Raw genomic sequence first — 16311 nt, 5'->3', positions numbered from 1 at the left:
GTCACGCATTAATTAAAGGAATTACTATGATCTTTGCTGGTAACGCTACACATTTGTCACACGGCATGCAGAGAACGACTTATTGGATGGTCAGATTTCAAACAAATCTCCAACCCTGCAAATACAGAGAGGATTTTTTCGAATCACTGCTGATGGTGACTCAATAAAAACCGAGGGCCTAAGTATGAAAACAAACTCCTACCAGAAAATCGCTAGACCAGTCTACACATGTGTGATGATTGACAAATAACTCGAGTGTGCAAAGAAGTGTTCTCCACATAAGAGAAAGGAGGACCACAATGGAAGGTGTGCAATGCAGGCCAAGCCACATCCTCAGCCGGCCCCGGCCCCCCGGCTCCAGGCCCCCCAGCCCCGAAAGGGGCGCGCACACACTGCGGCCCTGCTGCTCCGTACTCCTGCCAATGCCCTACGCTCTGGACATGCAGCCTTACCTCAGAAGCCACGGACTATCTATCAAGTGGGTTAAATTGCTTCATGTTTTCAAGGCGTCTTATAAAGCATTCTCGGGAAAATGTTTTGCTCCGTCATTCCTGACCTTTTAGAAACGGTGCCCCAGCAAGTATTAATATTGATGAAAACCACATGATCTCGGTCATTTACTGCCGACTGACACACACAGGCCCAAGGTAACACAACACAGCTTCCCTGGTTCTTAGAACGTATACATAGACCAAAGTTGAAATATTGAACTTTCTTTTTTCAGAAGAAGATCCTACATTTTTCTGGTTAAAACTGACCCATTGCTTAAACTCTGCCCTTTATTTTTATTTTTTTTATTTTTTATTTTTTTAGTTTCAGAAGCAGAATTTATTTATTTTTTTAAGTTTTTCTTTTTTTTGTTTATAATAAATGTATTTTTTATTGGTGTTCACTTTGCCAACATACAGAATAACACCCAGTGCTCATCCCCTCAAGTGCCCCCCTCAGTGCCCGTCACCCATAAACTCTGCCCTTTAAACATCTCTGATAAAATCGAAGATGTCAAAGAAACCACATAAGACATTTCAGAAAATCAATTTGAAAGGTGTTAATCTCTATATGGGAAATATTTTTCTGCCGCAAAGGAATCTATATGCATCCTTCCTTCCTTAACAAAACAAAGTGAATTTTGTCGCGTTCGGTTCTATAAAAAGAGAAGCCCCACAGCCCTATTCTGAATGTGTCAGCAGGTCTTCTCGTGTAGGGAGTCGAAGGGTACAAGTCTCCTCTTCCAGAAGTGGGCAGGCAGCAGCGCACTTACAAGCCACAGGCCAGAAGAAGAGGATTATTTCCACAACAGGCAAAACTGCCAGGAGGAACAAGCCACGACAACCGCGTGCATATTAAAGCCTTACAGTGGCTCCACAAGACCAAGGGAGCACCGAGAGCTCCCACTCATGCAGTTTAGCTCGAGATTCGGGGAAAGCATTTGACTATGGGGTTTGGAGGATGGAGCATGAACAGTACTTTTGTAAGACTTCTGCAGGTGGGAAAACTGGGCTGTGCTCACATAGCTATCACCCACCAAGACCAAGAAAGCCTCAAACGTTATTTTTAAACACTGGATTCTCACATCCATTCCTTATTTTTCATGCCTGAATTACAGATGTCATGATACCATGAGATACTTTAGGATGCCTACGCATTGCGAAGTAAAAACTTCTACCAGCAGCTGGCTGACCACTAACCCTAGGTCAGAACATGGGCTACTGTATTTATCACTAATCCTGATATGACAATTCACTATAAACTTAATTATTAAAGCTCTCCTAAAACATCAAGAGTCTGACACCATGTGTTTACATCAAAGCCAACAGACATATAAAGGTGAAATCGGAGTATATTAAGTATTACTCCTTTTTCCCCACTGGATAATCAGTATTTGATATTTCAAACACTCAGAATATTTCTCAATGTTTTCTGTCAAAGTATTGTTAATGAAAGGAAAGAGGGAACGAGTTACAGAACTTTAGAACTGAGCTGATGCAAAGAAAATTAGACATTTCTTTGAAATCTCACATTTTTGTAACTGGCTACATAAAATATGGGTTTACTTTAATATAAAAATGACAATCTTCTCCATTCCTCACGTATACACAGTAAAGCAACTACCACGTTTGGTGGAAACATGAAGCGGAAGATGGGTCAGAGGGAACGAGAGATGGATGCTTTAGCACCAGCTCTCAAGCTTAAACAAGGAAAATAATAAGTTAGGAAAGATTTACACATAGCATTGTTTTCACAGTAAATATTTAGAAATATAAATTAAAGTAGCGTGAAATTGCAGTATCATGATATGGATAAACAACAGATTGTGAGGTCATTAAATTATAATGTAAATCTGTTATCTATAAAATATATGCAATGATGTCTATGATATATGGAGGAGACAGAGCATGCTGCAAAACATCATGATCAACAGATTCTCCTTTATACAAAATCTTATATGTACACTTCTAAATATGCACGAGAACACGTGACCAGTGAGAGACATCAGCAAGAGCTAACAGGAGCTGCCTCTGAGTGACGAGATCTGCAATTCCGTTTACTTTTTGCACTTCTATATACTGATTGCATTTTTAACGATCATTTATCTGAAAAGTTCTTTCCAAAGTAAAATGTCTTTTTTTTTAAAGAGATTCTGACATGAAATGAGAAAAAAAACAAAGGGCTTTATTTTTAAAGAAGAAAAACTTCTAGCAAGGTCATGTGCTAGTCTACTACCCTGAAGGGACTGTGCACTTTGAAGACTTTGGGAAATGTTCACTGTGCCTACAGAGTAGTCCCATGCTCATTCTGTCATTTCTGCAGTGAGTAGCACCAATAGAAGAGGTATGGAGGGCAGCCCCGGTGGTGCAGCGGTTTAGCGCCGCCTGCAGCCCAGGGCATGATCCTGGAGACCCTGGATCGAGTCCCACGTTGGGCTCTCTGAATGGAGCCTGCTTCTCTCCCTGCCTGTGTCTCTGCCTCTCTCTCTCTCTCTCTCTGTCTCTGTCTCTATGAATAAATAAATAAATAAAAATCTTTAAAAAAATAAAAGAGGTATCGAGAAGAAGTGAAAGGTACTCCACCCTCTGGTACAGAACGTGTTTTCATGTGAGGCTCAGGGACCAGTAGTGGGTTATTCTCGACTATACTGCTCTCAATGACATCAAGCACAAACCCACTAAGAGACTTAGGCGTGCCTCTGCTGTTATGACATTTTGGTCAAAATGGCAAAATGCATCTTAATTACAGTTTTGATAGGTATGTACTTATAGGTGTCATATATTCAACGACCTTTCAGGTTCAGGATATAACTGAGTACACTTAGGACATGTAAAGTTAACAAATTAAAACTCTGATAGATGATAGGAAAGAAAATTCTATCCAGAGTTTCACCGATACCATGAAATTATCATTTTGATGGCCCACATTTATGATGCTCTAAATATATGCACAGTGTAAAGTAGTCAATCTGGATTTCTACAAAAGGACACTGAGCACAAAATGGAAACATAAAGACAGTTCTATGAAATGAATCTCATAAACTATCGACCGAAGAACATTTTATGTTTAAACTAAACAGTTTTTGACTCCATGATCATTTATCATACTCAAGATAAAAATAGATAAAAAATAATTGATAATTGATGATTAAGACAAAATTCATATAACACTAGCATTATTCTTTCCAAGTATTCCAAGCAGAAATTCTTATAGGACACAACCAAAAGTATGGGCTATTTACTTGCTGTTATTTTAATAAAAGAACAAAGAAAACTAAGACCTCACAAAATGTTGAAATAGCTATCTATCTACAGACATTGTGAATTTTTAGGAAGACACGCTGAAACATCAATACCATTGCAAACACACACGCATGCGCATATTCTGGTATGATGAACTTGAAAATTAACAAGCTATATTGGAGTTATGAATAATGGTCCTAATTATTCTTTTCCCAAAGTAGTAAACAGAAATACTATGTCAGAGTTTTCTGATCAGTGACAAAGTCATTAATAAATGAAATCAAAATGGCTAGCAATCAATAAAAAACTGTATTTGTGAGGGAAACATTCACTGCTACACTAGGCTTCCATTCCGTATAGGCAACAGATTCATTTTAGTATGTAAAATGCTCTGGGTTGAAGAATGCTTTTGACAAGAAATGATAAAGATTTTTCCCTATCACAGTAACAAAAACATATATTCACGTTGTGTTTTTTGAACTGCTCATCTTCCTAAAAAAATTAAGTAATGAGGAAGGCCATAAGATGGCTAGGAAAACATAAACTGTAAGAAGCAAGAGGTTCATTTCCCTTAAACAAAATTCCCAGAAAGCAGGCAAGAAAAAAAATAAAGGACCTCAACAATTGGAAAAGTTGGGGAAGGAGGGGAAAATCTGAAAGCAAGCAAGATGAAAATAATGAAAATACCAGCTGACATAAACAGGGATAGAATGCAGTCTAATCCCCAGACTCCTGAGCAAGGACATATGCAAAATTAGCACGGGAACACAAAACTACAACAGAAAGATGGTACGCGTAGCACCGGGACCAAGTATTAAACAAAGCATATCGAATTCAGAACTTGCTCATCAAACTGGATTAATTCTCCCTTTTGATGAAATGCATTTTGAGTTCAGGTTACGTCACAGGAATATTTTTATGGAATGACTTTAAAAATGTAGAGAAAGACTCTGATTCCTCTGACTCCCCTTAGTGAAAGAAAATCTTCGAATGCTGCTAAAGTTAATTAAAAACCATGAGGGAGGGATCCCTGGGTGGCGCAGCGGTTTAGCGCCTGCCTTTGGCCCAGGGCGCGATCCTGGAGACCCGGGATCGAGTCCCACATCGGGCTCCCGGTGCATGGAGCCTGCTTCTCCCTCTGCCTGTGTCTCTGCCTCTCTCTCTCTCTGTAACTATCATAAATAAATAAAAATTAAAGAAAAAAAACCATGAGGGATCAATGAAATGAGAGATTCAATACAGACCGTGACATTCTGGGCCAAAACTGAAGTGTCACCAAAAAGTAATGGTTTTGGTAGACCCTGGCTAACAAACGAGAAAGGATATCAAACACAAAGACTTTTTTTTGTCAAGAATGGTAACACTGATGAGAGAGAACCTCAAAGTGACATACATACATACCGACAACTGAGTATGTATATTCAGCATAAAGACTCACCAGAAGCAGGTGTCCATGCCTCTGTGGACAAAAAACAAAACAAAACAAAACAAAACAAAACAACTTTGGTTAACAGATCAACACACATATTAAAATCCAGACACTATAAGTTCTGGCACAGAGGCTGAAGCACACATTACATGAGAACACTGTTGCTGTCTCTATCTGGTGAAACACAAAGGAGTGTGAACCTCGTAAATGCAATTTTGGGTATCAAAGTCCAACTGACTCTTTGTAATGTGCTCTGGCTTTGCAATTCTCAACATAGCAGGTGATAACCTGATATAGAAGCGAATACTACCGTGACTTCGGTTAGCTGCATGTGAGTTGTTTAAATATCAAAAGGTGAAGTACGACAAATTAGGAATAAAACACAAGTTTATGGAAAGGGTGCTTCAAAGAATGAAACCTGGATAAAACTCAAAAGCAGGAATCCTCCCAAGTGATCCTTTGCTACAAAATTAATTCACATTAGTGGAAGGCTTTGCTATGCCCAGTGCTGGGAATGTTTTTGTCCTGTCGGAAACAGTTCACGCAAAATACCGAATTTCCATATTTCACCGTTATGTCCCGTTGTTTTGCTCAGAAAGAGCACCAAATCTCTGTGCTTAATTTAAAATGAATTACAATTTTGCTGGGGGTTTAATTGCTAAGTAATTTGTTTGAACAGTTTAAACCACTTACAATTTTAGTCAACATAAAAATTTGTGGGCAATCATACGGGAAAACTCATAAAACCACAGCTAAATTCCTAGGGATCAAAGTGTTATAGACTGAAATAGCCTTTAACTAACAAATGATCATTATGATTGGATGTCAACTGCATTCCTATATTGTAATTCATTTGCATATGTAAGAAAAAATAGAAAACCATTAGGCCAAGTAAAGGACTAAAAATTGCTTTTAAAGCAGCAACACTATGCAAATCTAAACAGAAATTCCAAACGTCCTGTTATTCTTCTGGGAGTTCAGAGCAAAAGTCGTTCTTACGTAAAAACGGAATTAAGGTTGAGAGCCCACAAGACTTCCTGACGGTGCTTCGTAAGTTAGAAAATGAGCCCATAGATAGGAGATCGTAAAGACGCTTTTCTTCCAACAGAGACGGCTTCCTTACTGCTCACCCAGTTCCTGACCTCTGTCATGAGCTAGTGAACCCCCAGAACAAAGCTGAGAACAAAACCTGGGTTTCGATACGACTCCACAGTTGAACTCAGAACCAGATTAAAACCAGGGCTTACGAGAGCTTTCCCGCTGTCAGATTCAACCGTGGGTCATCCCTAATCCCGCCCCAGACCAGCGAGAAGACAGCAAGCTCCCATCCTTGCAGGAGTGTGCCGTGGAAGCGTCACAAGCCAGGGACAGAGGGGTTGTGTCCCTCAGAGTGAAGCTACAGGAAATGGTTTCCTTCTTTTCATTTTTTCGTTCTTAAGGAACTTTCATAAAACAGCTCTGAATCATGCAGTCTCCTTTAAAAATGTTCTCCTCATAAGGAAAACAGAAGAAAAATCAACCACCAAAGGTCACACTTGAAAACGCAGAACTTCAGAACTTGTGGAAGAAACACCTGTAAGACCTCTTTCTTTGTACCACTTCATGCAAAGTTTCTCATGAGAAATTTATGTACTGGTTTGTGTTTTATGAATCAGACCTGAATAAAAAGAGAGACTTCTGCCATGAAACTTAAAGGGTAAGAAAATCTCCGTGTGCGTGCCACTCCCAGCATCATGAGTCAGGTTTTTCCCCTCCCCACGCAGACTGTTCCAGAGTCTCACCTCAATCCCCCCTACTGGTCCTTACAGATGCGCTAAAATGGATTACCACTGCAGTGGTTTATCAGTCCTCCTCCGATATCCATAGAAAACTAAAGAAGACCAAGGAGGGTCCTCAAACTCCCATTCCCGACCTGGTGAAAATGGCATTTAAAGTCCTTAACACCCGAGAGGAAGTGGCTGAACTTAAGAGGCAGGCCAGGCTCCAGCAGAAGGTCCAACTCCAGACCCAAGCGTCGGTGGGAGCCCGCAGAAAGGGGGAACCAACCGAATCCCACCTGGGGCTTGCTTCAGATGTGGCACCGAGGGACAATGGGCCCGTCAATGTCCCAATCCCAAGGAGCCAACGCGGCAATTCCCTCAATGTGGAACGATGCGCCACTGGAAATCCGCCTGCTGGGTCTCGGGGGATCCTTGGCGCCTCCACACAGAGGAAACCCTGAGCCGGGAAGTCCAGCCTTTCAACTACTCGGATTGGATGATGACTGACGGGGCCCAGACTCAGACACCCCCTAAGCCAGGCCAAGCCCAGGGTCCTGCTCCAGGTAGCAGGGAAGCCCATCTCTTTCCTGTTGGGCACGGGGGCGACTGACTCCATTGTGCCTTCCTACTCGGGGGCCAGCTTCCCCTCTCCAGTAGCCGTGATGGGAACTGATGGCACCTCCTCTATTCCACGGACTGCCCCACTCCTCTCTTGCAGCCTGGATGGGTTCTCCTCCTCACACTCCTTCCTTAGAATACCTTCCTGCCCAGCTCCTTTTCGTCGAAAATCCTGACATCTATCTATCAGCTTCTCCTCGGCTAAGTCCGGCTACCCTCCTACTTACCCCCTCTACTAACCCAGAACCCTTCCATTCCTGCTCTCAACTCCTGGAAGAGCTGCCCCCTCCACATCCAGGACTTTAGAATCAGCCCTTCCCTAACCCTGACCAAATTCTCTTTGTGGCCAGAGACACGCAGCATAGGCCATCGTTACCCTAGATGCCATCCTAGAGGCAGTTCCCCCCTCCTCGGGACAAGCTCTCGGAAGGCAGAACTTAGAGCCCTCACCAGGGCTCTTCGCCTGTCCAAAGGGCAATGAGCTACCATATACACGGACTCCAAATGTGCCTCCATCATCACACATACACATTCTGTCCTCTGGCAAGAGCAAAGGTTTCTTACAACCAAGGGAAGCCCCATAATCTATGGGCCCCTCATTTCAAAACTACTAGAGGCCCTCAGCCTTCCCACTGAAGTAGCCATTGTCCACTGCCATGGACATCAATCCTCCATGGACCCGGTGTCCTGGGCCAACAACAAAGCTGACTCAACTGCCCAAGCCACTGCCTTAGGCTCCTCATCAGCTCCCCTCCTCTTCCTCAACACACCACATTCCCCCTCTTACACAGATGAGGAAACTCACACACTAAAAAAGATGGGAAGAATAGCCGGGGAGAAAGACTGGATCTTCATTCAAAAGAAACTCGCTCTTCCAAACCATTTAGCTCCTGTGATCATTTCAGACATACGTCAATCCCTACACATTGGTCCCAAGGCCTTACACCAGTTCCCAGGATTCCACTATCCACATCTCCAAAAGGTAATTGGAGAGGTGCGTTAGTCTTACAAAACCTGCTCCACTGTAAATGCTCAAGGGGGAATTCGCAGGCCAGGACCCAATCACCAGCTCCATGGCTACCAACCTGGCAAGGACTGGCAGCTTGACTTTTCCCACATGCCGCGCCATAAATCCTTTCGCTACCTATTAACCTTAGTGGACACCTTTACAGGCTGGATAGAGGCTTTTCCCACAGCTCGGGAGATGGCGGATGTGGTGGCCACCATACTCATCGAACAGATCATTCTGAGATTCAGCCTCCTGGAGATCCTACAATCTGACAACAGCCCGGCTTTCATCTCCAGCATCACCCGGCAAGACTCCGAGAGCCTAAATATTACCTGGAAACTCCATATCCCATATCACCCCCAGTCTTCGGGTAAGGTAGAGTGGGCCAACGGCCTTCTCAAAGAACATCTCACCAAACTTACCCTTGAAACTCCACCTGTCCAGGCCAACCCTCCTCCCGCTGGCTTTAACAAGGCTCAGAGCCACCCCTAGAGGGCCGTCGGGCCTAAGTCCCTTTGAGCTTCTCTACGGGGTGGCCCTTCCTGCTCACTTAAAATCTTCCATCATCACCTCCTCCTCTCCTATCTTACTTACCTACCTTCCCTAACTCTTCTAAGAGCCCTCCTGTGGGCCCATGTGGATTCAGTCACCCCTACTCCAGGAGCACCCACCTACAGGCTAACCCAACTCAGGACCAGGGCCCCTTCTCCTGGATAAAACTTATCCAACAAGGCACTTCCCTCGCCAGCCTTTCCTGCATGGGCAATCTGTCCCACTGTTTTATCTGTGCCGCTTTAGGCAAAACTCCCCTTGTGGCCATTCCCCTCCCCAAGTGCATTCAGCTGCACCAGCCCCGCACCCACACCTCCAGTGCCTGCCTCATCCCTCTCTCACTAATGTTGCCCTATTTACTGACCCTCTCAACCATCAATTCCCCTTCTGTTATTCTGCCCCTAACTCATCCCTGTGCAACGTCACCCGGTCAAACGTCACCTCTCATCATGCTGCTATTGCCTGATTCTTTTGGTGCCATGGCACCCTATCTCAATCTCTCAATACCTCTGCCTCGCTCCTGACTGTCTCCCTAGTTCCGCGATTAACTATCTATAGTCAGGCAGAAGTAGCCCTCCTCATCAGCCCCCTGGAAAAGCAGAAACGAGTGATCTTTCTCCCACTGGTTGTCAGGGTCTCCCTGGCCTCAACCCTGGTGACCACTGGGTAAGGGGCCCTTATTCTACTCTGTAGATTCCTCCAGGGACCTATCCGAGAGGCTTCAAATGGCTATCGAGGCTTTGGCAGAGTCTTTTGCTTCCCGACAACGCCAAATAAACCCGGTGGCCCAGGTAGCTCTTCAGAACCGACGTGTCTTGGACCTCCTCACGGCCAAGAAAGGAGGAACTTGTATGTGTCTCAATGAAGATTGCTACTACTACATCAACGAAACAGGTGTAGTTGAAAGCAATCTCCACGTCCTCGCCAAAGTTCGTGAGTCTCTCCAAAAACAGTATCACCCTGTCGACCCAACTACACCCCAATGGTGGCAGACCCCACTAACCATATGGCTCCTCCTCTCTCTAAGCCCACTCCTAATCATTGGCATACTATTAATGGTGGTCCCTTGCTCTCTCTGAATCATCAAGGAAGGAATCCGCGAAAGATCTCGGTTATCAGTCAACCAACTTGTTTTACACCCCTACGCTGGCCTGCCCACCTCCGACAGGCACCACGACGCCCCTAAATCAGCAGGAAGCAGCCGGATCTGAATCATCGCCCCATTATAACATAACAAAAAGATCTGAATGTTGGGCTGGGGAGACTGGGGACCTCAAAATGGCTGACCCCAGGCCAGCAACCTCCCAATAAGGCCGCCTTGCGGCCCTACCCTAACTGAGCACCCAAAGACCTGTAACCCTTGCCCTAATTGGAATGCCGCCCCGCCCCCATCTTCCAGAGGAAAACTCTTTATAGACCCCCCCTGCAGTTTGCTTGGGTGTGACTCCCCCCCTCGCTCTCTCTCCCCTGCGGGCCTCAGAACCTAGCCAGGGAGCGCATCCCATTAAAAGCCTGTTTCAAACAAAATAAATAAATAAAAATAAAAGCCTGTTTCCACCAACTTTTGCCTGGCCTCTCTCTTCCAGTTCACTACCAATCAGATTAAACCTGACAAAAACCATGGTCCTTTTGTACCAAACTGCCACTTAAAGACTGTGACAGCTAATCTCTATGTTGTTAGGAACTATATCATTTCAATATGTGTGAAACTGGCAGGGACATAAATTCCAGACATCATTCACTCTTGGCTTTGAAACAGGCTCATGGTATCTGGTATTAGGCAATGTTCTTTGGAATTTGTAGATGAATCTGACCACATCTAGCTTCAGACGTGGAAAAAAAAAACATATCTTATTTAGCAAAGTGATAATGCAGTGTTTTAAATACATCCCAGCTTAGATGACACACGATACTTTTCTCAATGGTTCCGGGGAGCCTCAGTCATTGTGATTTGATAGCACGCAAAGTCAATGAGAAACAGACACGTGGAATTTGAAGCAGAAAGGTACGGTCTTTCTGGATCTTCACATTTGTTTCAATTTCTCACTAATGACTCCTCAAGGCCTTGAATACATGAGTCACCCTTTTAGGCAACTACTATGATTAAAAGTAAGAGAAGAGCAAGTAGGATGTTACCTATTCATTTGGCTGAGTCTTCGAACTCTAAGAGACGATGATGAGACCACCAGTCCATGGGGTGTCAAACTTAACAATGCAGCAGAGGCAACAAGAAACTGCTCGACCCAGGAGTAGATGTGAGTGAAGGCTCACCGGAGGAATCATTCTATACCATAATCGACAGTCTGTACACGTCACTGCCTCGGGCTTGGCTCGGCTTCATCTGGTGCACGTGTTGGTCTCACCCAGGAATTCAAGAAGGGCACTGAACACTAGTGATGAAACTGCTCTGCAAGGATATTCTGATTGTTCCATCACATGGGCCTCTTAACAATCCTAGCTTCCCAAACTGCATTCTCAGTGTGTTTCTCCAAAACAATGAGGTGCCACCCTTTATCTGAACTCTTGAATACCACCTCTGCCTGTGGCTGTCCTGTTATGGGGACACCTTTTGCAGCTGCATGCTTTCCCCATTTCTCATTGTGTCCCCTGCCAAGTTTGGACCCCTAGAATACCTACCCTGTCCTGTGTCCAGGCTTGCCGTGTCGGTGATTCATTCACATGGACATTCTGCTGTGGGCTTTGTTCTCTCGGGGCTCACGATATTTACATTCCTTCCCAAGCTTTGCTGTAGGCCAAATCCTTGCTCCTCACCTGGTCCCATCTGGTCTACCCAGACTCAAAAAAAAAAAAAATCACAACCAAAAGTCAAAACAAAGGAGGAGCAGGTGGAGATTTTTCCAAGCCGAGACCCTGAAGACGAGAACTGAGGAAGACGGACTCGACATTTACTGGTGTGAGGATGAAAAGAGATACTCAGGATGATGGATATTACACACCATCTCACAAGCTTTCCGTGCCTGAAGTGTCTAGCCTGTTGTTCATTCCACGCAAAACTGTGAGACTCAGGCACTCTTTCAGAGCCTTCTGGGACAATATGGGACAACATGTATAAAATATGGGATGATCATCAAAATGAACCCGATTAAACTCAAACAATGGACTTAATTTTTTTATCATCTCCTTTTTTTAAAAAGATTTATTTATTCATGATAGATATAGAGAGAGAAAGAGAGAGACAGAGACACAGGAGGAGGGAGAAGCAGGCTTCATGCTGGGAGCCTGACGTGGGACTCGATCCCGGGACTCCAGGATCGTGCCCTGGGACAAAGGCAGGCACCAAACCGCTTAGCCACCCAGGGATCCCGATCATCTGCTTCCTAATCCCCATCTCCCTACAAAGGTGGTCAATGATTCATTATGTTATTATCTGTTTCTCACCCCAACATTTCTATCTACCTGTATCCATCCATTTGCTGATGACTGAAACCAGGCAGCCATATCTGTTTCTACATCTAACCCATGACCGTTCTAATTTAAAATATACTTTACATCCATCTTATTATTTTCTTCTCTATATTCAGCACCCAGGTCACATTTATATGTCCCATTGTCATCTCTCACTAGAACTAATATCATTGCATTCTGGCTAGCCTTCCCACTTGTAACTCAAGTCTTTTCGATTTTTTAAAGATGACTTTTACCTCTTTGAGAGAGACCATGAGAGAGAGTGCATGAGTCGGAGCGGGGAGAGGCAGAGGGAGAGGGAGAAGCAGATGCCCCACTGGGCAGGGATCCTGACCTGAGCCGAAAGGCAAAGGCTCAACCGACTGATCCCCCCCACACCAGGTGTCCCTAACTCTGTTCTTTTCTGAATCGTTCCCAAACCCACAACAGGTAGCCTAATAGTGAAAGCCCCAAACATCATTATGTTGTTACTTTGCTTATTAGTTCTCTTCAAAGTCTTCTCTTTGTACCTTGGATGAAATCAAAACCCTCTGAGCCAATAAATCCTGGTGTGATCTAGTCCATGCTGACTTTAGTCACATCTAATGCTGCTCTCCTATCTATCTATTCATTATGTTCCACCTTCCCTGACCACTTTTTCAATCTTTCTCAATCTTGGAGACTCCCATCAATATTTTTTTTACATTCTTCAACATCTCAATGGCTATTAAGATTTCCTATGTAGGAACTTAGCCTTAGCCTTACAACGTTCATCACATATGTTACTTCTTTAACGGGGTCTTCCCTGAACCTCTAATTTAAGAGCTAGTTCTCTCCATTATGATATTTTATGGTCATTGTCATTTTCTTTCATAGCACCTTTCCCACGTTTCTTGTAGGCACTTGTCAGTATGAATATTTCTAAAGTGACTGTCCTCTGAGTAGGCCGTGAGAAAGCTCCATGGGAACATGGGTCTTTTGCTTTCTACTGTATGGCAATGCCTGGTACAGGGACTACAATCATTGGCACTCAATATATCTGTCCAATGAGTGAGTGGAAATTCTGTATCTCATAGTTTATTTGTTCAATTATTCAATAAGCTATTATCTTGTGTAAAGCATGGTCTTCACCTCATTGGGTACAGCAGAGACAAAGAGATGCAAAAGTGCCTGCTCTGGTGAAGCTTCTAGAGTGGGAAACCAGTAATTAGCAACGAATACAAAACATCACATCGCATTTTAGAAAGAGACATGTAGCAAAGAAAAAATGGAGCAGGACAACGGAAATGAGGGGGTGCCAGCGAGATGGGATTTACAGTTAGAATAAATGATCAATGTAGGCCTTCATGAACAGTTTACCTCTGGGAAAAGACTTGAAGCAAGTGAAGGCTCTCTAAGAGAAATTCAAGTCAAAGAATTTTCTAGGCAAGGGAATGAGCTAGAATGAGTCCAAGAGTGGGAACTTGTATGGGTTTCTGAGAAACAGTAAAGGAAGATGCAGAGTGGTCAGGAAGGCAGACATAGAGGTTGTGATAAAAGAGACAAGGAAGGGCAGACAGATCACGTAGGCCTTTTGACCACCATCCCCACTTTGGCTTTTACAGTGACTGAGCTGAATGAGCCTTCAAATGGTTTCAGAAGAGTTATAGGATCTTACTTTTGCTTTAAGTGGATCGAGATGGCTGCTCCATGTAGAATCTCACAGCGGGGCATGGGGAAAGGCAGGAAAACCCCACAAAAGGCTTCTGAAGAATTCAGGCAAGAGAAGATGGTCACTTGAATTAGTATCTAGCAGTGGAGATAATAGAAAACAGCTGGATTCTGGATCTATATTGAAGGTCAAGATAAAAGGTTTTTTTTTTCTGATGCACTGGATGGGGGTTTGAAAGACAGCAAGGAATTAAAGACAACTCTGAGGTCTGGAGGCTGAGTAACTGGGAAGACAGCCTTGCAGTCAAGTCACAGGGGTGAAGAATACAGAGGAGTATGTGTGGTGAGATCATGTTTATTTGCAGAAACTGGAGGAGAGGTTACATGAGTAGTTGGATATACAATTCAGTGGGAGAATGACAAATGTGGGAGGTGTCCACCTACAAACAGCACGGAAGGCAGGACAGGAGATGATCTCACTCCAGACCCGGCCCCCACCCCGGAGTGACTATAAACAGAAAAGACCAATTGCCATGCACCACGCCTCGTGCAAAGCCTCGTGCCCTTGCGTTCGGGTCGCGCTCAGGTGGGCCTTACTCCTCAACTTACCAGGATTATGGGAAATATTTCAATCTGACACATATAATAAGCATGATGCATAAGTAGGTAGCCATTTAGGACAGATCTCTCATTGTCAGACTCTTAACTGTGAAATGAATAAATTAAATTTCTTCTATCAGGTAACATTTTTATTATCATGTATATTTTCTACTTGCTAAGAAAGAAAGCAATGTGCAAATATTTTGTGGTTTAAGTAAGTATCTACAGGAATAGCCATATGGTGTGATGATGGCTAGAGGGCCTCACAGATCCTACTTTCATGCAGTGCACATGCCTCCCAGGCACAACCGTACAATCTACATTAGAGAAAATATAGCATTTGAATAACAAGAGATCACTGCGATAAACTGGGCCCATAAGGCTTATTATAAACATCTTCTAAATATAAATTGCTCTTCGAATTCTATCCTGTAGGAGGAATAGAGTTTTTCATGCAAACCAAAGAACGTCATAAAGCCGACTGGCAGACACCTAAAACCCTTATCATAGGAACTTAGTTTTTAGTGATCTCTAAATTATTACCCAGAAATACAGTTTGGATCCTAATAACTAACTCATTCCAGAAACATTCACCACGAGCTTCATGTGGTTTCCGACACGCTCTGACGCAGGCGCTGATGACACAGCGATGGGCAAAACACATCAGGCGACTGCCCCCATCCACAGGGTTTGGTCTTCCTCCGCAGGTGGAAGAGACAATGACTGAATAAATCTGTAACATGTCACAAGGTGGCGAGCACCACGAAGAGCGGGCACGCAGGGCAGGGGATCCGGGGCGGGGTGGCTGTCGTGTAAGTCCTGCGCTCAGAGATTTCCAACTAGATTATACTGTATGAGACTGGTTGACGACTGTCTGCTATTCAAGCACACATAACAGAACAAAGGCCCCATGGAGTGAGGAAAGGTGACCCAGCTTGGAAAGGGCAATCGTGGAAACAGACACCAGGTCTTCTAAATTGCCCTCAGAGATCTTTTCCTGCTAATGCAGTAGAGAGGGGCAGCATTCCTGTTCTGCAGACTAGGAGTAGGAGAGAGAGAGAAAAAAAAGCTCATTAGCCTTAGGGACAACTGCTGATGACTGTCTAATGATCACAGTTTAATAAGTGGGATATATATATATAGTAAGAGTACAGTTGTTACTTGAACAACATGTGTTTGCATTGTATGGGTCCACTTCTTTATACAGTACAGCACCATAGATGTCTTTACTCCCATGATTTTCTTTTTTTAAAGATTTAGTCATTTAAGAGAGAATGAGAAAGAGTGTGTACACGAGTTGGAGGGGCAGAGGGAGAGAATTCCAAGTAGACTCACTGCTGAGCATGAGTCCCGATGCAGGGCTTGATCCAGAGACCATGAGATCATGAGCTGAGCCAAATCCAAGAGTCAGGCACTTAACTGACGGCATCGCCCAGGAGCCCAATGGCTGCACCACCCAGGCGCCCCTCTTCCTTATGATTTTAATAACATTTTCTTTTCCCTAGCTCACTTCATTGTAAGATACATATTAATCTACTGGTTATATCATCGGTAAGG

At 43.9% G+C, this 16311-nt stretch overlaps 1 long non-coding RNA gene across 8 annotated transcripts in view; it reads right to left on the bottom strand.

The window, feature by feature from the left end:
- Nucleotides 1-16311, bottom strand: part of LOC140611752 (uncharacterized) — a 183980-nt gene that overhangs the window by 158416 nt on the left and 9253 nt on the right. For 2 of the 8 annotated variants that reach the window (XR_012012893.1, XR_012012898.1), the window contains exons 2-3: nt 11737-11895; nt 5170-5190 (exon numbers count right to left, since the gene is read on the bottom strand). The exons of 4 other annotated variants lie outside the window; for them this stretch is intronic. This is a non-coding gene — a long non-coding RNA (uncharacterized lncRNA). The remainder of the gene's footprint in view (nt 1-5169; nt 5191-11736; nt 11896-16311) is intronic. 2 more of the 8 variants (XR_012012900.1, XR_012012895.1) reach the window with 1 other exon arrangement.

This window comes from Canis lupus, chromosome 20, assembly GCF_048164855.1.
Source record: "Canis lupus baileyi chromosome 20, mCanLup2.hap1, whole genome shotgun sequence".
NCBI classification, from domain to species: domain Eukaryota; kingdom Metazoa; phylum Chordata; class Mammalia; order Carnivora; family Canidae; genus Canis; species Canis lupus.
The sequence above is the reverse complement of the archived record's forward strand: the minus strand, read 5'-3'. Positions and strand labels throughout refer to the sequence as shown.